The sequence below is a fragment of the Pinus tabuliformis genome, chromosome 4_2, assembly GCF_031772625.1.
Source record: "Pinus tabuliformis cultivar Carrire ecotype Pingquan chromosome 4_2, CPIR1, whole genome shotgun sequence".
In the NCBI taxonomy this organism is placed as follows: Eukaryota; Viridiplantae; Streptophyta; class Pinopsida; order Pinales; family Pinaceae; genus Pinus; species Pinus tabuliformis.
The window spans coordinates 737,281,978-737,306,761 of NC_142304.1; positions in this window are offsets into that span (position 1 = coordinate 737,281,978).

Here is a 24,784-nt window from a genome sequence, read left to right on the forward strand (position 1 = left end):
TACAGCCGAATTTACAATAACAAAATTAAGGGTGGACAACCCTATGACTCTTTTACAAGCTACATGCTTCGCGCCCACAAAATCCGGAGTTTTTACATCGGAATTACAATATTTGACCAAAATCTAAGCTCTAAGCTCCAAAACATCCCTTGGGGGATCCTATGCCCAACAGGCCCCCAACACAAACATTTTGACTCGCCCTTGAGTCACTCTGTCGATGTGAAGATCTTTGCATGAAGACCTCCCAAATCTGACTCGATTGCTGCAAGTTTGACAACACACTGAACGGTTGCCTATTGTACTTCCTCGGCGCGCTGTTAGTGACCGCTGTGGCTGAACTGCTGCCCTGAATCCTCTCCTCTGTTTCTTGTAGCTGCATGAGCTTTGCTTCGATAGAGGCTGTAATGGTATACCCCTCATCAATCCACGATTGTAAGTGCGCCTTCAAAACTACTTGCTTATGCCAAGTAGCATCCACCTGCTACTTGAGCACTTTACCCTGCTACATCCTAGCGAACATTTGTGTGAGGGAAACGTCTGCGTGGTCCCTTTTACTTCGTTGTATCTCTGCTATAGCTCACACGCCTCTATCTCTAGGCGTTGTATGTTTGGGTCCTCCTGCAGGGTGGTGAGGACCTCAAACGACTGCTCGAACAACTTTCTGCAGTCTGTCACTGCACTGTTGACCACCGCTATTGTTGTTGTGATCACGGTGGCACGTTGTTCCTTAACCTTTGGTGGAGTTGAAGGCTACGCCTTCAACTGCAGTTATACTATCTAAAGGTTCAGCTCCAGCTGAGCCCTAGGCATTTCCTCTCTAGCATCGTGCACCCCTGTTGCTAACTTCCAGACGCGCGTCTCCACTAGTTCTTCTGCTTGGATGGCCAACTCCAGGACCATCTGGCAGGCTTCCTCCACCACCTACACTATCTGTCTATTCTGCGCCACTACCTCGTCGCACTGCAGGCTCAACTGCTCAATGTTGATGCGTTGCTCGCTCATGACCTGGAGCACGCGACCCTCCCTAGCTCGTAGTTCTGCAGTGACTCCATCCTACAAAATATAGAGCGTCTGCCGAGGGAGTGTAGCCACGTTTAATCCGATTCCCTTCAACCCACTGACCATAGGCCTATCAGCCTCATTTTCTGTAATGAGTGCGCCATCTGGCAGCACTATTGTGTTAGTCATTCAAGCGCACAACATTTCCTCGGTTGCGGACATGCCTACTGCGAGGCTGGTTGACATAGTGCCTGCCTATGGAGTGTGCACTTGCAAGTCCTGTATCTACATCTGGAGAGCCCCCAACACCATCTAGTGTTGCTCCTCAAACTATTGAAGGGCATTCGCGATGACATCCCTCACCGTCTCGCCAATATCATGGAGATCCCCCTAAGTGAGGGTGATCGAGTCGAATGAAGTCTTTGAAGCCTTCGACTTCTTTTGTGGCCCTACCTGCTCTCTTTGGCGCAGATGTTTGAGTTGTGTGGACGCTGTCTGCGGGTTCGCACCACCTTGTTCTGTGTCGGTTTCTGGCTCAGGCGAAGGCAACTTCTGTCTTTCACGCTCTTCTTCTATTGTCTTCTGTTGCTCTTCTGCCCACTTCACAACATCGCGCGCCTCCTGGGCCTTAACCACTGCTTCTTCCTTCCTACATTTTTCTGGCAACTGCGGCATTCACAATTTCACCTTTTCCTTCTTTCGCTGTGTGGCGGACATCTTTGCTTCCACCGCGGAGCCAGCTAGAGCGCGCCACTCCGGCGGCCACAACTCAAGGACCGCGAAGATGACATTGTCGGTCACCAAATAGGGTAGCTCGCGCCATGTCTTCGCGGGGTCCTTCCATGCCCTAATGTAGACATGATGGAAATCTGCCTTGAGCTTCACGAAGCTCTGTAGACTGTTTTAGACAGTGGGAAATAATCGCGGCTTGTGATTAATCCCCATTCCGATGTTCATCTCCATGAGCACCCAAAATATTTTGCTTTCCCTTATCCTCTGTGCATCCTTGTTTGCCCACAGCGAAACGTACTTCGCTACCTCCGGAAGGTCCTGTGTGATTGTCGGGAACTGGCTATCTTCAGGCAATTCCCATGCCACCAATGCTATTGACAACATAAGCCACGCAGAGTGAAAATTTTTTCCCCACTCCCATGCCTCGCGGTAGTTCTCAAGGAACTCTCTGCATAAATAGTTTTCCTAGTTGAACTAGACCCATTCTGTGCACTATGTTGCTAGTGAAACCACTAGCGCAGACACCTAATATGTATGACACTTCCGCATAACCTTCCCTACCAATATCTGGGTCGCGAGTTTAACCGCAAGGTTTTTGATGCTAGAAATCATGTACCATCTCTTCTTCTTCTCTAGCTTAAACTTCTTCTTCATGGCCTCTGCGATGGACAAATCATCACTCTTTTCCTCCGGGATGTTTGCTGGGTCCTCCCCTTTGCAAGGGAGCCAAGTAATTCTATGAATCAAATGGTTTGTGATGGGGATGGGCTCCTCCAACCACAAGCACCCATCATGCACCAAGCAGAGTAGCTACCTGATGACAAAAATAGTCACTCGGGTGCTATAGAAATGCGGCACCCAGAGTAGGTTTAACAATCCCGCCTTTTCTACACCTCTCAGCCATTTGCACAGCTCCAAATCTATTATCCCACCCGCCATGTCTTTCTTCTATCATATGAGTTACGTGGTCACGAGATGCAGGAAATTCTCGTGGTCCGCGAGATCCCAAACCTCAAACTTCAGCAGGGGCACCAATCCCATGTGCACCCCTTCAAAAATAATGTCATTAGGGAGTAACGGAGTCTGCAGAGAGATCTTGCTCTCATATATATTTTGGGGACCTTTGCTTTACCTTTCTGTGGAGGAACATATGCGAGCAGCCTGGTAAGAGGGTCCACACCCTGGGTTTCTTCCATTTCTACATCCTCGTCCTCTACTAGGATTTCTTCAAATTCCTCCTCCTCATCAGCCTCCAAATTGATAGCCTTCCCCTTTTCTTCAATAGTGACCTTAGTCCTCAGCGGATTTCTAGGTGATATGCACACCGATACCATGCTCTACTTATCTTTCTTGGGTCTTGGTGTGCACAATGATTTAGGGATTTCAACAACTATCTTGGCACTTTCTGGGGCTTCCATTTCCGTAATTGCTTGCATGGCTTCCTCAACAGTCATTGCTCTGGTACCCATGGCTTCTTTGGGTGATGCAATAGTGTGATTCCACAATTCCCTCAGGGTCTCTGGTAACTGCTCAAGCAACGAATCCACTTTCAAAAGATCTAACAAATCTCAGTTCATGAATATCTGGGTGCGAAACCACTCAATTCTCAAATTGCCAAGTGTTGTTTGCTCGACAACCCTTTGCAATTTATAGTGCCTTTTGAATTTGAATTCGATCGTTCCCCCCACATTCGGTCCATTAATGCTCGATTGGCGGCAGATTTTAAAGAATCTAGCCCATAAAGTTCACCTTAAATGCTTGTCACCCGCTCCATTTGCTCTCAAACCATGCATCACATCATGAATAGTGACTGTAATGGTCACTTTCCAGCCGACCCGTGCAACAGCGCAGCTACACTCGCGTTGTCGTGGACCTTGTGACACTTCGCTACTGTGCGCAGTCTTGACATTGCGTAGTCTCTTGGTAGAGTAGTTTATAGTCCTGTGCCTCCTTTCAGCTACCTAGAGTGCTAAGACTGTGCTTCCGTCGATTAGTCAAATGGCTGAGCCACCTATGTATGGCTTCAAATGATTGTCGTTCACTTTTCCTGGGAAAAGTTCTCCATTTAACTTTACCAACTACACCGTGCCACCATATGTGATCTCCTTAATAACATATGGTCCCAACCAATTCATTATGAGCTTTCGAGCAAATTTATCAAACTTAGTATCATACAACAACACCAGATCATTCACCTTGAATGTGCGCAACTTAATATGTCGATCCTGCCATGACTTTTCGCACTGCTTTTGTACTTTCTAGTGAAATCCAGCGAAAAATCATTCTTCGTCGAGCTCCTCCAACTGTGCGAGCCTCTCCTCCAGGGCTCCGTGATCCATCATACCTGTGAGTGTTGCTATGTGTAGACTAGGCATGATGTATTCCATGGGCATTACGGCTTCCACTCCATAGACAAGCCTAAAATGTGTATGTCCCGTCAGTTTCTTGCATTTCATCCTATAAACCCATAAGACTACAGGTATGCGTAGGTCCCAATCACTTCAATGCACATTGCATCCCCTCTTCAGTGCATTGCACACCTTGTTGAATGCCTCTCCGCAATAACTCTTCCTACATAATGTCTTCCCAACATTAAGAACCATTTTCACATTTGTCCCCCCCAACACATGCTTATTGACCATGCATTTCAGCGCAGAGTATATGTGCATTCGCGTAGGTTGTTTTCCATATGCCTGCACCCACTTGGATAGATGCATGCGTGGATCATCCTGCCCATCATACTTGTCTGTTAGTCAAACCTTAGGCTTCCCAAATCGTGTGCCCATAATTCTCCTACATTTGTGTCAATCATTAAAGCTTCTTTTGTGCATACCCCACCATCTCACGGGCATAGCGCACAGTACCCAAACCAAGGCTTGGAAGCGTTGTTTTTCCAGCACCTCCCTTTCAAATGCATCCAAGAAAGCATCTACCTCATTTAGTCCATCACAAGTAGCCAGATATCTTACTTCTGTTGACACGTAGCATAGTGACCTAGTCATCATATTGCAATTCAGTGTAGTTACCTCATGTAACCTATTTTGCCATCGCTCTATTTCTTCATTAGAATCCAAGGTGCAGGAGTTCTCGCGCTCCCATGAAATCCGCCCATCCACGGTGGGATTTACCCAGTCTTGGTCTCTCGCTATTATCTTATAGATACAGTCCAAATCATCATCACTTTCATAGTCACGCACTGGCTCAGTATAGCGCGATCCTTCAGTAGAGTCCAGGGATATAATTACGCGTAGTGATTTCTTCTCAAAAATCATCTTTCACTTCTTCAGATTAATCACCCCATTCATGTCAATGGCCCAATCAATTCCTAAGAGCACGGGATAGGGATGTTGTCATCAAAAATCTTTATCACTTTGAAATCCACTAGCGCGCTTGCTCCCTCAATATCCACAGTTATTCCTTGCAATCGCCCCATAAGTATTATTTTCTACTGGTTCGCTATTCTTAGCTAAATTGGAGACCACTACAGCGTAGGTCTTCCCATTTGCTCCCATGTCTATTTCGGCAGAACATTCACATCTGATCCCAAATCCAAGATGACTTGATCCATTTCATATTCCTCGATCTGCGCAGTTAGCCTCATTTCTCGTCTCGTCCTTGTCTTATGTTTTTTGATCTTCCGTACTACACGTGGTTCTCCTGGCGCGGTCCCAACACATCTCTTAATGAGTTCTTGTAATTCTTTCACAGCCTTACTGTCGCGCAGTAATTTCATACATGTTTCCAGGAACGTTGTGAGCATAGATGGGTCCATCTCTAGCTCCAGTTTATTTTTGCTTCCTGAAGTGGAGGCATCTGTGAAGTTCTTCTTGGATTCCATGAAGGTTTCCCCAGTGCGCTCCAAATCAAACTCCGCTTCTTTCATCAGAGCTTTGCGAACCCAAGTACTATCTTTTGGCTATTTGCCTTTGTCATGTCCCATCACGATCCCACTTGGGAGCACAATGTTCACATTCGTATCTTCCTCGCGCGGCTCAGACCTCATCATTTGCAAGTTCTGAGTCGGGGGAGGCAGTAGCGTTCCTTTGTCGCGTATCCTAGCTATCAGCGTAGGACAATATTCTGTCTCATGATCAAACAACGTGCAATACAAACACGATGGGCGCATTGTATTCGTGCAATCACGGGCATAATGTCCTATCCCTCTGAAATTGTAGCAAATCAACTATCCGTGACCTCTTTGAGGTCCTCCTCCACCTTGGCTTTATTCGCACCCCTAAAATCATGTTCGCGCCATTCTTGCATTATGGTCAAGGGGTCGCATTTCGGCCTGAACTCTATAGGTGGGAGTTCTATCCATCATCAACCCATAACTTCTACAAGTTTTCTCGTCATGTCCGACCAACCTTCAAAAGTCGCAGAACAACTGTTGAAAATTTTGTGTATACTTCTGTAACAAGTGACAATTGTCAATTGCATGTTTTCTTGCTAGTTGACAAATTGCACACCATAACGCAGGCACCACGCTAGGTTCTGCTTGTGCTTCCTGCCTTAAAAACACCGGTCCTCCTCCTACGAGGTAATTTGTGAAAATCGGGAAGTGGTCCTTGTCATGACCTTGACCCTTACATTTTACGCACCATACCTATTCGTGCACTTCTAGTTGAACTGTCCTATCCTGTTTCAAACTCTGCATCTCAAGGCATAAATTCTTCAGCGGCGCGTGGACATGCTGAACTCCTAAGTTAGGATCGTACATTGGGGTCTCATGGAGCCTCATGGAAATCTCTAGGGCTTCTGCCTGAGTCGTTATCTTCCGTTGCGATAGCGCACTCCTTAAATGTGGCATTAGCAAAGCTACAAACCATTTGCGATGCTGTCCATCTACCATATTCATATTAGCTTCGTGAATAGTATATTTTAGCCTCTGATCTAGCTCACAAGGTGTCTCGCCTTGTAGCATCATGATTTCTTTAAATATAATGATCGACTGCGCTTCAGACTCAAGCCTGCTAAATTCTCTATTTAGCGCTACTTGGATGTTTGCAACTCTCGCATTTGGGTTATCGTTGGAGTACTTAATATACCTGTTCAGTGCGCGATCCTACAGGGCACTAACGAGTGTCGCTTTCTTTATATTTTCATCTATAACACCTTGCGCTTCCTATAAAGCCCTTACAACGAACCAGAATTGGTCCGGATCCTCATTTCCAAAACCTTTAAACACAGGAAACTTTACTGTGCTTGCCATATTGTGTCGTAGTGGTGGTGGAGTTTGTACGGGTGAAGATGAAGGTGATGGCAGTGAAGTCGACGGTGGTGTGGGTGGAGGTGGTATTTTCAGAATTCTTTGCCTTATTAAATGCATGGCACTTCGTGGTGAGACCTTCGTGAGCTCTCCTCATCCCCTCGCGGAGGTAAAATCAAGGGGCTATCTTTTGGTCCCTTATTTCTTCGTTCCTGTAAGATTTTCCACTTCAGGCAGCCTCGAACATCCAGTTAACTACATAACCAACTTTTCACACAATAGCATTTTAATCCAAGTATTCAAAGACTTTATGTACTCACCTCATGGTCCTTTGAGAAAACGTTGCTCCACCTCACTATAGATGACTGAGGTGTCAACAGCAAACTCAGTAACGAATCCTCCTATAATACGATGGAGCCAATGATCAACAATGCACACGATCTTATCTTCCGATGCTTCCAACCTTCGCACTAGTTCTGGGGTCCACATAATAGGAATTTCAAGCTTCCACCTTCCTTGGCTATCTGATAGCTTCACGATCCACTCATATAGCTTAGTAGGGAAGGCCACAAAAGAGACTTCGTGGATCTCCATGTACAGGTAGCAATCTAACCACTCTTCTTTTGACAGTCGCGAGTTCTTGTTCTCCAGCACCATGAACTCGTGAATTCCTCTGTCCAACCAGCCTTCAATTTATTTCTTAGTTGGATTCCAATGATACAACATGCGACATCTATATGCAGACTCCGGTCCCAGAAATGGAACCATTTGTTGGCTTATGGGGACCTGACCCAAGTTGAGAGTTATTTAGTCAAACAGATCCCTACACTACTGGCCCTTTCGGCATCATCCTACGGAGCATGGACTGAAGTCTCACCTGAAGCAGTACGGGGGATGCTGGAACCAAGTTTCTGAACCCTTGAGATGTTTGAGATATCGATTTAGTCCAACTAGGCCTACCTTCGCACAGGTTGCTTCGCGCATTATCCTAACCTTCAGTACCTTCACGATCTGTTATAATCTTCTTTCGTGCAGCCCTAACCAGGGGCTGAGATGCTTTTGTGCTGCTATGGCAGTGAACTGCACTACTTCCCAAAACTACACCACGTGGCTTACTTATCTTCTTAACAGATATTACGTATCTTCGCATAAACAGCTATTCTAACTTGCATTCACTTAATAAACACAGTTACATATTCGCGAATCATTAAGCATTAAAAGTGCATTTTATATCCAATGTAACATATGCATAAAACAAGAAATAAATACATGGAAATGGTAGGAAACTTCTCTTTATTAATAGTTCCAACTGTTACAGTCTCGACTTGCCCTGCACACCCAGCTGCAGGGGTCCGCGCACTCAGATGTGAACTACTAGGCCTCTGCACACTCAACTGCATATCCTTCTCCTACTCTACGACCTGAAACTAGAATTTACACTTCAGATATGACTCAACTCTTCATCCTTATCATGATTACCTTGCCTTACTACTTAGAGCCTTGCTCTATTTATACAATCCCATGGTCTGTGGACCATGGGCAGATCTCTACAGCCGACTTTACAATAATAAAATTAAAGGTAGACAACCCTATGACTCTTTTACAAGCTACGCGCTCCGCGACCACAAAATGCAGAGTCTTTACATCGAAATTACAATCTTTGACCAAAATCGGGGCTCTAAGCCCCAAAACATTCCTTGGGGGATCCCGTGCCCAACAATTGCACACCTATTTCATTTAATTTTAGGTATCACAACTGTTCACAACTAATTAATTCTAAATAGTGTTCTTCCAAATATTAAAAAATATACCTTTAAGAGTAGTTTTAATAATTTCTTTCCTTCAAGAATATGTTGATGATTTTTTTTGTCTACAGTCTATTTTGCAAAGTGAAGAAAAAATGTATTTTTGAATTTTTTTAATGAGTGGTTAGATTTATAAAATCTTTACATTATTTGTTTCTGCAAAAAATTATCATATCTCTTTGAAAAATATTTTGATTTTTTTTTTTTTAGATATAAATTTTCCTCTTATAAATATTTTGAATACATTGTTGTATGCAATTACTCTATTAGTAATTTTGAATATATGGAATTGTTTATTCGTAAATAGTTGGTGATGAAGAAGAGAGACGATATTGTCAAGGATTATTTTTTACTTTGTAGGAGGATTGATTCTGCACATCTTTTTCATTTTAATTCTAGGTATTGCAACTTTTTGTGGTTAATTATTTCTTAATAGTGCCCTTCTACGTATTACTAAATATATCTTGATTATTTTTTTTAATAATCTATAGCTTCAATATTAACAACATCTAATGCAAACAATCAAATGGGATTAGAAAACAACATCTCCACATAAATCAATGCATTTAATTCAAACAATCAAATGAGATTATAAATCAACGTCTACATTGAAATCAATGCATCTAGTGCAAGAAATCAAACAGGATTAGAAATCCACATCTACACTGAAATCCATGCATATAGTGCAGGCAATCAAATAGGATTATAAATCCACATCTACTGAAATCCATGCATCTAGTGCAAGTAATGAGATATGATTAGAAATCCTCATCTACACCAAAATCAATGCATCTTGTGGAAATAATCAAATATAATTAGACACCAACATCTACACTGAAATCAATGCATCTATTGCAAGCAATCAAATAGGATTAGAAATCATCATCTACGCTGAAATCAATGCAACTAGTGTAAGAAATCTTCTTCCCTCTCTCCCCCATCCATCTAATCTTGAAAAAGTATTTTTAATAACTGATAGTCTAAAGATTAACAACATTTAATCCATCTAATGCAAGCAATCAAATATGATTAAGAAGCAACATCTAAACTGAAATCCATGCATATAATGAAAGAAATCAAATATAATTAGAAACCAACATCTACATTAAAATCAATGCATTTAGTGCAAGTAATCAAATCTAATTAGAAATCAGCATCTACAGTGAAATCAATGCATCTAGTGTAAGCAATCAAATAAGATTAGAAATCGCCATCTACGCTGAAATCAACTTAATAGGTATTACAACTTTTGACAACTAATTATTTCTTAATAGTGTCATTCTACTTATTGCTAAATATATCTTGATTTTATTTTAATAATTTGCAGCGTCAAGATTAACAACATCTAATGCATCTAATGCAAACAATTAAATAGGATTAGAAAACAACATCTACATTGAAATCAATGCATCTAATGCAAATAATCAAATGAGATCAGAAATCAACATCTACACTGAAATCAATGCATCTAGTGCAAGCGATCAAATAGGATTAGAAATCCACATCTAGACTGAAATCCATGCATCTAGAGCAAGCAATCAAATAGGATTACAAATCCAAATCTGGACTGAAATCCATGCATCTAGAGCAAGCAATCAAATAGAATTAGAAATCCACATCTACACTGAAATCCATGCATCTACTGCAAGCAATGAAATAGGATTAAAAATCAACATCTACATTGAAATAATTGCGTCTAGTGTAAGAAATCAAATATAATTAGAAACCAATATCTACACTGAAAAGAATGCATCTATTGCAATAAATCAAATAGGATTAGAAATCATCATCTACATTCAAATAAATTCATATAGTACAAGAAATATTCTTCCCTCTCCCCCCTCCATCTCTCCTTCTTTGTATCTCTATCTCATCCCCCAAACACGCACACTCTTTCTCTCCATATCTATCTATCTCTCCCTCCCTCCCTCTCTTCTTCCCTCTCCTCACCTCTCATCTATATGTCTATCTCCCTCTGCCTCTCATTTCTTTCTCTATATCAACCCCAAAACATACACACTCTTTCTCAATATCTATATATCTATCCCTCCCTCTTCCTCTCCCTCTCTTCACATTCACTCTCTCTCTCCTCCATCTATCTCTCGTCCATCCTGCTCTCCTCTCTCCTTCTCTCTATCTCCCTTATCACTCCCTCTCTCTCTCAACCTTTCTCTCTCTATGTATTTCTTCTTACCTTCCTCTCTCTTTCCCTCAATCTCTGTCTCTCCCTCCTTTCTCCCATTTTCTCTCTCTCTTCCTTCCTCTCTCTTCCTTCCTCTCTCTCCCTTTCTCTCTCACCTCCCTCAGTCTCTCTCCCCTCTCTCTCTTCCCCCTCCAACTCTGTCACTACCTCCCTCCCTCTCTCCTTCTCTCTCCTTCTCTTCCCCCTTCCTTGCATCTCTCTTTCTCTTCCCCCTTCCTTCCATCTCTCCTTCTTTTTCTCTCTATCTCACCCCAAAACATACACACTCTCTCTCCATCTCTCCCTTGTCACCCCTCTCTCTCTTTGTTCATCTCTCTATGTCTTTTTTCTTCATTTTATCGCTATCTCTCCCATTTCGCTCCCTCTATATCTCCACCTCTATCAGTTTATGTCTTTGTTCTTCCCCCCATATAGATATATAGAGTTAATATATATCATTATATATTAATATATATTATAATATAACAAATTGAATATCATATTAAATCTAATATTGTATAAATCTAAAGTTATTAAATTTAATAATATTAATATTAGATTTAATCATGTTTTTTATGACATGATAACAAAAATTATAATAAAACTACATCCAATTAATATTTTCAAATACTAAAACTCATATGGAAATATTTATGTCTTTGAAGACTTTAATATATTCATAGGATATGGTTTTTCCCTTTAAAAGTTCATTTTACAAATATTTATTCAAAAGATATATTAAAAGATTTTGGAGTAGGATTTTCGATTCTTTGTGTTGAATTAACATTTTCCCTTTGATTTAATAGATGCTATTAGCTTTAATAAATCTGAGCAATGATGTCTAATATTTTACCTAATATGGAATTTTAATGTGGTAATTTTTTTTGTTAAAGGTAAATTTATGATCCATTCAAATTCACATATATGATAAAGGAACTATTAAATGCATAAAATAATTTATTATCCATTCAAATTATATATAATAATACAAAATTATATTTTACTAATTAATTCTAGTCTATTAATTAGATTTGAAAGTTATATATAATTTAATATTCTTATATTTTGATGACTATTAGTATAAACAATTTTATTATTTTTTGAGGACATGACATACTTACACATGTAGATCATACTGAATTATAAAATAAATTTCTCAACATAATCAATATTATATTAATTATTGACAACTTAAAATTCATTCTTCCACCATATCTATTTCTATTTTTCATTTTGACATTCGACACCCACTCGTTGGATGCGCTGAATAGTTTCATATGATATTGATGTTTTCACATCATGATGTTACGTGTCTGTAAATGGCCACTAGAAAAAGCAAAACCATGAAACAATGTTGAATATTTTACTCCTAAAATTCCATCACTGATTGTATTGAACTTCTGCCCATATTTTGCAATTTCCAAGTTTATGCTTTTGGGGTCTCTGTTATATGCATGTGGTGATTACAAAACCACGTGGAAGGTGAGGTTGACTAAACGTAGATATTAAATAATACTAGAATAGAGCATGGTTGTCAAACTACTTATTAAGTGAGCTCATCAACTTCGGAGTTAGGACTTACTAACGTCCAAGGAACCCCACTTTCAAAATGCGTATATCGACTATGCACCTTGTATCAGGAATGCGGGAAATATATGAACCCAAATAGACATTATTCATACGCGGAAACCTTTTTTAAAGAATATATGTATGTATGGTTATTTACTGAATATGAAATTCAATTTAGGACTTAACAAATATTTAAATTTAAAAAATTGAGTAAATTCAGAAGGAAGTAATTCAAAAAATATCATTTTTTTCCCCTTAAAAATAAATTGATATCATTATTCTGATTTTTATTCTCTCGATCGGGATGAGGGAGGATATTAGAGGCGAGAGGCTTGAGGTGACATGGTTAGTACAACTGCGATTATTACAGCCTCACCTCAGATGCTCAAGGCAGGGAGTGCAGTGTCCTTCACCTTGAATGCATGGGAGGTGGGCTGGTAAGGTGGCCAAGGGACGAATAAGGAAGGGTGGCAGAGATGGAAAGAGTATTCAATGTGTTGGGTAGGTGAATTGTGCGGTGGAGACGGAAGGCAGTGCAGAGCGGAATAGAGGAGGAGAAACTATGTCTGCGGGCTAGCGACGACTCTCTGGTATGTAGTTTGGTCTCACCCTCATTTAATTCATATGTTCTGGTCGGGTTCATGTGGTAATTCCATGTGCTAGTGGGAGTTCCACTAGGGGGAGGGAGAGGTGATAGGCCGCCCAAATGGGGCTTAGCTCAACCAGGGAGAAACTAGGGGAGACAAGGGGGGGCCATGGCTCGGCTCTCCGTCGTATTTATATTGCTTTCAAGCAAAAGTTTTGGCATTGGCATGAAAAATATTGAGCTGAGCTAAGGTATAGGACCCTACCTATATGCTTAGACCGGGGGTATTGAGGCTAAAGGGAAAGTCACTCCAAGGGGACAAGTGTAGCCGAGCGAGGCAAGGAAGAGCTGCAAGTAGGGGGATGGTACATTTATATTGTGGGCAATTTTCTAAGCGAACCCTGGAATTTGGATATGAAGGGTAGTGATATTGTAGTTAGGGACCCAGGTGACATGAGTGGCAGAGGGGTGAGCAGAGCCTGGGTAGGATATTGCTAGCCAAGGGAGGGGAATGCAGGTATGGCAACACTTGCAATGCTTGGCTCAAAATGGGTCTGAAGGCTTGGCTACAACCACAAGGGGATGACCAACCACTGCACCTTCGTAAGGGGGAGAGGCATAGTGAAAACTTGGTTGAACCTTTCCCGGAACCCAATTCCCTTGGTCACTTGTGGACACAGGGATACCTTAACCCGTCATAGGCCAGGCAGGGCAGAGAAGTAAGGCATGAGCAGTCACGTCGGGATGAGGTGAATGGAACGATGAAGCTAATGATGTTGGAATGTCTACGGGGCATAAAGGAACAGGGCATGGCTCCTGCAAAATGTGGATGTGGTCATGGAAGCAAGGGCTCGGATCCCCGGGTAGCTAAAAGACAAAGCAAGATGGAAGGCCGTAGGGGCTGCAAGCCTACTGAGCACTTCATATCAGAGGCAGCCACGACATACAAGGATGAAACAGATGAGGGTATCCACAAGCTAATTGATCTGTGGAAAGATCAGATAAAACACGAAATGGAACTGGATGATGGCTCCTAACTCAGGGAATACACGAGGTAGAATTACGCAATTCAAATGCACCCTATATCTTTATTTCCTGATGAAAAGTCTGCTGGGTAAAGAAATGGAGCAAATTTATGTGGGGATGGTAGTTACAATGCAGGGCCTACCCAACTACAAAAAAGACATGGAGAAAATCTTATTTCAGTTGCACAAATAGGACATCAAGATGGACCATATTGACCGTCACATCCCTTGCATCATGGAGCTATATGGAATGCCAGAGGCAACTACTGAAGATCCTGCCCCTGTAGCCTCAAACTCTGAGGAGCAAAATGTCAAGAAAGATTACTCTCCCTATGCTTAGTTTTTGTTTATGTGGATAGCATTTAAATTTCTAGTTGTTTATGTGAGTTGTCATAGTTATATAGTATTTGGACATGAGACTAAAACTTACCTAGCCTTGCTAGAAAGAATGAAGCAATTTTGTTTTTGGATGGCATATAATGTTGACTGGTGGCCAACAAACTCGGTTTCCCCTCGGGGCGAGTTGAGGCCACATGGTAAAACTGTGTGGTGTAAATTTTCCTTATACAAATAAGAGAAAATGGATGGTCCTACCAAGCATTACAAAAAAAAAATATTCTGATTTTTATTAGTTCTTTTAAACTTGATTTTGATATTAGATTTTTTGTTTTGAGATCCATCTTTTGTCTCAAAATTTCCTCAATCGAGGTCATTTTGGAAACAAGATCTCATGGTGGAACTAGGGTTAGGAATGTAATATGATAACTAATCAACTATCACAATATATTCGTAATGAGAGAATTGAATAATTTGGAAAACGATAGACACTACAACTATTATTGCATTCATCTAATTGTGCCTTGATAAGAGATTATAATCTAATGAAGCATCAATAACATCCACCTTGATTGCTATCATTTTACTCCTAGCTCAATTGAGAATGAAGGGATGATCCCATGGGATTAAAAGAATGGTCATTGAATGTTCTCAACATTGTGGTGAAAGACTCTATCCAAAGAGAAACCATGGTTCTCCAACATGACAAGGACATAACACAAGTGAAGCCCTTTTTCCACCGTAGTCCTGAAAATGCTTGTTCCTAGGAAGATACCTAGATTTGAAATTCAACATCGTGGAGAACTTTATGATTAGATTGATCCAAGTCAAATGTTATTAAGCAAGTGATAGACGGGTATAAACTATCAAAAGATATTAATAATTCATGTCACTACATAACAAAACTAGGAAAAACTTCCCACACAAATATAATGTAAGCTGCATGGGATATATCATCAACGATGTTGTAGTTTTCAGCAGTTAGGGCATTGGGTTTTCAAGCAAGCCTTTTAAAAATTCCATTTGTGGAATAATGCATCATGTCAATTGTTGACATTTCCATATATAGATTGAAATTATATTATGATGTATATTGTTCCCTATCATTATATCCTTACTTAAGAACATCATAATTACAAGCCTTAGTGTAGACAATGATGACATTCTCATAAATGTAAATATTTGCAATCACAACATTTTGCCCAAGGGGATGTGTGCTCTGATTATCCCCTATGAAATGTGTAGGTTTCTATTTCCAAAAACCATTTTTTGCCTTAAGGAGTAAATGATTAGTAAGGACAACAAGTTGCTAGGAGGTATCATACTATGCTTCCATCTTGGTTCATTAATGAGTTAGGTTATTTTCTTACCAATTTTCCAAGGATATTTGACTTACGCTTTCTCGTTTTTACCTTTATTGGCATTATTAGTATCAACTTTTGTTGCATGTCACTACTTACGATTTTTTTCTTTTCTTTCTTTTTCCACTTGGGATGCCGTATACTCTTTGGCTTAGAGTTCCAAATCAAGACGAAATATAAGTATTCTGCATAGCTTAATGTATTTCTAGTTCATTTCCTAGGTATAGTTGCAATTGAATATGAGGACATCTATCGCATTTGGTTCATCACTTATGTAATCTTGACATTTCCTATAGAACTGATCAGAACATTGAGATGAGGTCGTTGTTTTGGGTGTGTAAGGTTTGTTTCAACACTTGGTGCATCTAATAAAATATCATATAAAACCATAGATTGTGAATGAATTAAATATAACTATTAATATTTCATTATTACGTCGCCCATTATTGTCGCTTCTAACAAGGTGAAATCATTGGCAATATAAGGCACTAAGTATTTCCCAAACCAATCAACCAAGAATTGATCAGGGATATATATTTTGATCATTTTGCATCTCCTTCTTCACTCATGAATATAATTAGAGAGGTTCATGGATATACTTTGTTAAAATGTTCTTAATATCTCTATCGCCATCTCATAATCGATTAGTATTTATAAATGTGCTATGAAAACCATTGTGAAGGATGACAAAGTAACATGAGAAGCCTTTGGTAACCCAATATACCACTTTATTGTGATCCTTGCTAGGGTTCATTGGAAAATTCTTAATCTAATACTATCATCATAATGTGATTTAATGGAACTTCTCTAGATTTACCTTCAAACATTGAATTTTAGAGGGAAATTATGTTGTGATAGGAGGGAAATTAGGATTTTAATGCATCAACTAATTAGTTAAACTAGCCTTGATCCACCTTAACTCTGGATATACCAAGCATCTAGAGGGATCAAATCTCTTTTCACTCTAAAATTAGTTTGTATCTTAAGACATTTGAGATTTAAAATGTATTTTCACTCTAAAAGAGGTTCGTATCTCAAGATATTTGAGATTTGATCCCTCTTGGTAGATCTGGAGTTAAGATGGATCTAGACTAGTTTTATTATTATTTATAATTACTTATATATATATATATATATATATATATATATATATATATATATATATATATAATTTTATTTTTACTTAGTGAAAATGTTTATAGGACATTACAACATCTCTACGTTTACGATTGGAGAGCCCTCAAGTAAATTACTTTTAACCTTTTATTATTTTTTAATGAAACCCAATGTAAATGTTTGGGCAAGTGGTATTGATAAGCTATTATATTGGCATATGGTATTGTAACAACACCTATTTACAAGTGAATAATATCCATGGTTAAGAATCTTTCTATATTTTAAGTTTAATTTAAATATTAAGTTTAAAGTAAAAAATTGTTATAAAATTAAATTAAATTAAAATATTTATAAAATATTTTGATTTTGAAATGAGTTATGGTTTTTGGGCACGTGGTATTATAAGCCACAATATTGTAACAAATTCTATTTATAGGTTAGTAATATCCATGGTAAAACAGAGTGAATATTCATGGTTAAAGTATTAAATTTGTATGTCCTTATTAATTAAATTTAAATATGGGTACCAGATCATTATTTTAAATTATATGCTAAAATGGATCTTTATTTGTAACTACTATTTATAAGTTATACATTTTAATGTGATATGTATATTATGATTTTCTTTTATCTAAAAAAATGTTCGTAATTTTATTAATAAAAACAAAATTACAATATAAAAAATCTAAATTAAAAAAATGTTTATGTCTAACATCTAACATATAATGCTTATGCATGTACCCTATACCGAGCTATAAAGCACCTCTCGGTGCAATAAATCTATTAGAGTCACTAGGAATGGTATCTTAATAGTGGAAATGAAGTGAATATTTGTAAAGAACTAGTTTGGGTTCATGGTACCACTCAAAAAATTGTTCCCTAATATGTTTCCAAAATTAAGGTAGAAGGTTGACTACATTTTATAGCTATCATGCCGAAGGTAAATCACACAAAAAGGATTTCCCTTACTAGACATTATTTTCCCCATATGAGAATGCTAGAAGAGGAGATGAATTTGTTCTTAATTGAGCGTAAAAATAAATTCATATGTCCAACCTAAACATTAAGTTTGAAAAAAAGGTAATATTACTCATAATCATCATACTAAAAGGTGGAAATCTTGTATTGAAAAATGTATAAATTTTTTACTAAAAGGTGGAAGGAAATTTTGTGCTAAAAGGAGGCAACTTAAAAGATACATTATTACTCTTAGGTATAGAGATATGTTTCCCACATTAACTAGATGGTGTTAACATGGGGAAACTAATGCCTTTAATAGTATTTCTAAATCGAGGAGGAATAGTTCCCCTTACATCTAACTTACTGGCAATGTTATCCATCCTAGATAATTTATAGAAAGGATATTAGAAAATGAGGAGCTATATCTCGATGTAGGAAGTCAAGAACATGGATGGAAGGAATTTACAAATGAATCAAGAAAATATTAAATCATAAAATTATCCTAGAAGGATGGAATTATGCCCTTCTTTGCATATCAACATGTTTATTTCAACATCTTAATAATCCCTCAATCAATAAATCATTAGAGATAAGCATATTTTTAATGTTCTTTTGTTCAATGATATTCATTTATTGTTTACTTTTTTTTTGACTGATTTGGTGGAGGGTAAATACCAACCAACATCTACGTATCGTAAGTGAATGTTTAACCTAGCGGGGATTAAATCTGATCTTCCAATTAACAAGGAAACTAATACACCACTTGAGGTCAATAACTCAATAAAATAAAGTACTAGGTTAGATATGTTATTGATATTATTGAGCATTTCACATAATACTTTTCAATAAGTACACAAAAAATGGATAACTCTCTTAAAGACCAATTTAGGTTTGTCAAGTCCTTAATTTTACTCAGTGAAGAGCCAAACAAATGACCTCCTAAAATTCATCGTAGGATGATGAGGACATAAGCCCAATAGGCAAATTTGCGGGGATAGCTATGTTTAGTCTCATGCAATAATCATCTAGGGTACAAGTACCCTTGTGAAGATAAGCTTTGTACAAGGGAGTTGATGTTGATGTTATGCATCTATATCATGTATCACAAGCACTTCCCACTTGGGATCACCTAAATGAAAACCTAGGAATAAAACTAAATTTTCCAATTCAAAAAATGAAAATGGGTGGAATAGTCATTGGTTAACTATATGGATATGGGTAGGGAATATAATATTTTATCTTATGCCTAAAACTATAGAGAAATGGCATTACCCCAAATACTTTCGCATTCTACCAAAGCTCATGTAGACACATAGCCTACTTAACCAGAAACAAGAAATAAGGGATAATATATTTTCTTTATATTAACCTTATGATTGATATGTGTGAGAGATGTTTTTCCAACAACTTTATTTTTTACTACTATATTTTTAGTATTTTCTATTGGTTCTAGTTTTGTTTCTACAATCTTGAAGTATTTACTCTACAACCTACATCGAAGCCCTAAGCCAAAACTATATGTGTTTGCTACAAAGAAAAAATGGTTTATTTTAGATGTTAATCATTACTTTTAAGGTTATTTTTAACTCAAAGGGGAAACAAAAATTAAACTTGTAATGTTGAAATACTTTAAGAACACTAGAAGTTTAAAGACATTAATAATCATTCAAAAGCATTTATTTTGAACTTCCAATGAAATTAGGAAGTTTCTATAACTTTTAAAGAAATAACGAAGAGATGAAATTCAATATGCATGTTATGAAAATCTCGTTTCAAATTTAGTTAATGCACCCTACCAACCAAGACATGCCTAAAATGAAAAGAATTATTTTTTTATTTGTTCTCTTATTTTCAATGATAGATGAAGAAAGAAATGAAACAAATAGTTAAATATATAGTATTGAGATCTTAAAACACAAATTTTGCAAGTAGATTCAAAAATGGGTAGGAAAATTGTGCACTTGTAATGATTGTTTGTAATCTTTGATAGATGCATGTAGGTTTCTTTGCAACAACCTGTTTTCTTGTGATGTTGTGAAATGAGATTTATGGTTGCACACATCTATAATTCAACATAGGCATGTGCATAAGTATAGAAATGTAAAAAAATCATTAAACAAGATAAAAAAAAAAGAAGTAATTATTTGTCTTCATAATAGAAACAAATGTAAAACAAAAAAGGTAAGATTCAAAATAAACTTTAACAATCTAGACAAAATGAAGGACAGAGACCCTAGGAGGAATAACTCATAAATTTATCCCTAATGGGTTAGCTAATTCTATTTTAGTATTAAAAAGCATAATGAATTAAGGTGGATAATTAACAAAATAAAAGGGAAGTTACCTAACTTCAATCCAAAATTGATCAATTATAAAATATAACTACTAAAGAAAAGGGGAAATAAGAAAGCTTTGATTTGATGGTTGAATCCTTTCTATTTTATACACGAAAGTACAATCATAAAATAAAAACAACCAACTTTCCTCAAATCCAAATAGGCATATAACTATGAATCATGACAAATATGTGGAATGCTACCATGCCTCCACATAAATTTTTCCTAACTAATTATCTATATACTATTTCAACCTCATACTAGTAATTATAAAAAAAATAACCTCATACTAATAATTATAAAAAAAACATTAAATGAATTTGAAATATGATGTTAGGAAAGGAAAAAAGAGAGATATTCATGGGTTTAGTAACCATGAACAACAAATACATCTAATATCTGAGAGTTTCAATTTGTACCTTCATCACCTAGGTCTAGGTTCATCCTATTTAGACTACGTATCTTCTTGTAATCTACCTATACTCTCCAACATCACTTTGAGTGACTACTTATCTTCTTAATCTACGTATACTCTCCAACATCACTTTGAGTGGACAAAAAAAAAGGATGTTTTAACCAAACTCAAAGTCAAAAATAGATTCAAAAATAGTGGGCTCTTACAAGGGGAAAGTAATATAAATACAAGAGTACTCCTCTATGAATAGCCTCAAAATATCCCTACTCTAAATGGACTCTTCCCCTTTTTCCCAACCAATAGCCTTTATTTATTCAAAAGAATATAGTTAAGACAATTGGCAGTGGACTTAGTGCTTGCATAGGTGTATGAATCTCGTGAATTCTACTAAGGAACATCCATTTATTATTTTTAAATGTCTTAGAAGGATCCTGTGAGTTTCCTTACCAAACTTCACATGCAATCCATGTGTTCCTTGAATACAACTAATGAGTGTGTCATAAATGAAGGAGTAACTCATGCAGGAATAATATAAAAAATTATTTGAGGATATGTAAATATCCAATAAGTTAATTCTAATCAAAGACAACCAAATATAACTATAACATTGTAAAAAATTATAATACAATTTCCTTCTATTCTTGTGCAATGCATCCATCCCTAATTTATTAGATAGTACCTTTTACTCATTTCAAAGGAATTTTAATATATGTTGATCATGATCATGATTTCCATCCACTAAATCCTATTGTGAATAATGATTGCTATTAGACCAAAACCTACAAGTGTTAGTCAACAAATGCATAGTCAGAGATAAGGATCCATGAGAAGCAGTTAGTCCATGCCTCGAAATAAAAGGGGAGTGTTGGTTTATATAATTTCCAACAATCCCCCCTTGAGCGTGAGGCATGTGTGTATCAAAATCATAAGATATACTTTGATATTGGGCATGGTAGTAGCCCCCCTACTTGGCGTTTAGGGAAATGCCCAAAAAAAAATTGGGCGGGTTTTGCATGACTAATTTTTGGGTGCATAGTGGTTTTTCCCATGATTTTGTAGATCTACTCAAAGGAACTATGGTTATATTCTAATCCTGAATTAATGGATTTGAGTTTCTTCAATACTACCACATGTATATAATGTATTGTAACATTGGAAGGAACATTATGCAAAATCAATATGGTTTCCCCAGTTTTGGGTTCTAGTAGAAAAATATATATGTATATTTCATGTGATTACCATTGTATATTTGTTTTCTTTTTTAGGAATCTATTTGTAGATATTATTTGTATAAGATTAAAACCGATAAATACAACTTTGGGTTATTTTATCTTAAGAAAATTTATAAAGAATCAATTGACTTATTTTTGTATTTTTTCAATATGATTGAAAAGATAAAAGAGAAAATTTATTGGATTTGTTTGGTTTTCAGGGGTTATAAGTTAGAAGTATACATGGATTTTGTAAGAATTGCAAACTTTGAGACCTAATGTGTGGACAATAAAAACATTCTAAGATAAAATGTTTCTCGTCCTACATTTGCATTATATCACAAAGATTATTCATGCCTAATTTGACCAACTAAAGCTTATAAGAGTTCATTTTGGTGTCATCAATGTTAAATTTCGTCTTCAAGATATTTGTATTAGAAAAATATTTTTGATCTTATAACTTGGTGTTAGATATCCCTTTATTTTACATTAACATTCTCCTATTCTCGAGTTCTTTGTTGCGTCACAATTTGACTTTTAAACTTATATATTTGATATAACATTTTTTATTGTATTCAAATTCTGTATTGTGAGATCTTCCTCTATCTTTTGATGATTTCACTAGGAATTTGCATCTTTTAGTTGTAATTAATGCAATGATAAAAAGCTTCTTACTCTTCACATTAATCAATTTAGGATTGTTCATTATGTACCCGATAGAGTGTCACACTCTATGGGTGGAAACCATATCGTTAAAAATGGAATTGGATAAGGTGTATTTTATTTAATTTTAAGCCTGAAAATTAATATGAATAATAAATAGATCATAAAGGAATTTTTCCATAACTAAACATTTGTTGTACTGGAGTTGTTCTTGAAGCTATAATATGTATTCCATCACCACTTAATATTTTTCTCAACAACATACTGCATATAAACCTTTAAAATTTCTTAGTTTTTTTTTAAAGTTAAAAAGTACTTTAAAAAAGAAACATAAAGAAGAAAATAATAACTATTTCAACCAAAATAGTGGCAAACAATTGGATTTTTCTAAACATGGCTATAATAACTAGACAAACAACTTTCTAGAATAATTACAATAAATAAAAATTTTAACTTATAGTTTATAATGTGGTATTAATATCTAACAAGGGCTACATGGAAGCTTAGTCCCTCCCACATAGGTTTGGTAATGGGGAGTGATAATGAATTAAATTCATAATAAAATCAAATTGCATAATCTTAACAACAATAAAATCCAATGGGCATGAAATATAAATCATTACATTAAAAATAATGCAATTGTAAGTAGTCATAATAAATCAAATTAGAAGATGAAAAATATTATAGGTCAAAAAGTTACATCAAATACCCACAATAAGACATATCAAGAATCAATAATGTTCATATCATTATGTTTAATACATTCTGCATTGGGATTAAACTTTTTTAAGAGTGTATAATTGCATTTCTTTGTGATAACTAGGAATCAATTTTCTTCTAAGTAGTCTAGAGTTTATTTTTCGGTCGATAGAACCTTGGTAGATGAAATATATGGGAGGAAACTCATCCAATATATCTAAATATCACCTTGGAACTTACCTATGTTATTTGGTTATAACATTATATTGTCATGGTTACCTATTCTGACTCGCACTTACATGTGCCATAGTATTTGTCGAAAATACCCTTGTCATTAATGTCAAAGATGAGTTGAGACTATAGATGTCCAAGTTAAATATTGTTATAATTATTGTATGGATACCCAATTTTTTCTTTATGCCCAGTTTTCATACCCTATCATTGAAAGAATTTTTAATCTAAATAGCTAGGTCAAATCCGAGCTTAGGATATATTGTTGAAAATATTAGTCCAAGACCTTTCCAATGGAACATGGCTCTACCTCTAACACCATAGGAATCAGGAGATATGAAATATTCTATTAGGATGGGCTAGCCAAAAAGTATAAGTTGTCCCAGCTAGAAAGTATAGGCCGGTCCAGTCAGTTTTATAAGTTAGCCCCATAATTGAACATAGGAACATTATTAATAAAGCATAGATTAGTGCATTTGGAGATAATCTAAGTAAGACGAGATTGGAGGTGCATAATGAAAGTTTTGGAATACTTTTAGGCCTTAAAGGTGCAACAAAAATGTGATTTATGGAGAGAATGAGTCATCTTAGAATATTTACTATAACTATTCTTCTTGTATGCTTTATACCATAAAAATTAGAGGAGCTAGAGGGAGATGTTTGCATACCTATTTTAGGAATGTTAGACTCCTGTTCACTATAATTTTAAATATATACTCTAAGGAACTTGGGCTTCTTGATTGCTCTTGAAATATACTTCAAATAGGTCAACATAGATTGTTTTTATAACTTTTCATTTACAATGTTTCAAACCATTAAACTTGGAGGAGATGGAGGGAAGATCTTAATGTGACTATTATAGAAATTTTTTACTTACGTTCATTGTAATTTAGCATATATGTTCTGAGGAATATAATGTTTCTTGAATCCTCCTGAAATCCACTTCAAACAAGTTAGTTTGGCATTTTCAATATTAATTTTCTTCTAAGATGTTTCAGATAGTAAAATATTTAAGAGATAAATGAGAGATATATAAGTACATATAGTATAAATTCCATACATTCATTTTTTATGATTTACGAGATATATTGTGTAGAATTTAGGATTATTGAATTGTGCTAAAATCTCTTCAAACATATTAGTTTGGTATTTTTTTTATATAACTTATTTATGGGACTTTTTAAAGTATGAAAATTTTAGTATCCAAGGAGACATGTAGAAGTAGTAAAATTTTCTCAGTCATATTTGTAAAATTGGATACATGGCATGTTGTAAAATTTCACTCTTCGGAAGAGGCCAAAAGCAACAACTTTTGGGAGAAGTAGACAGGGTGAAGGAAAAAACAACATGCA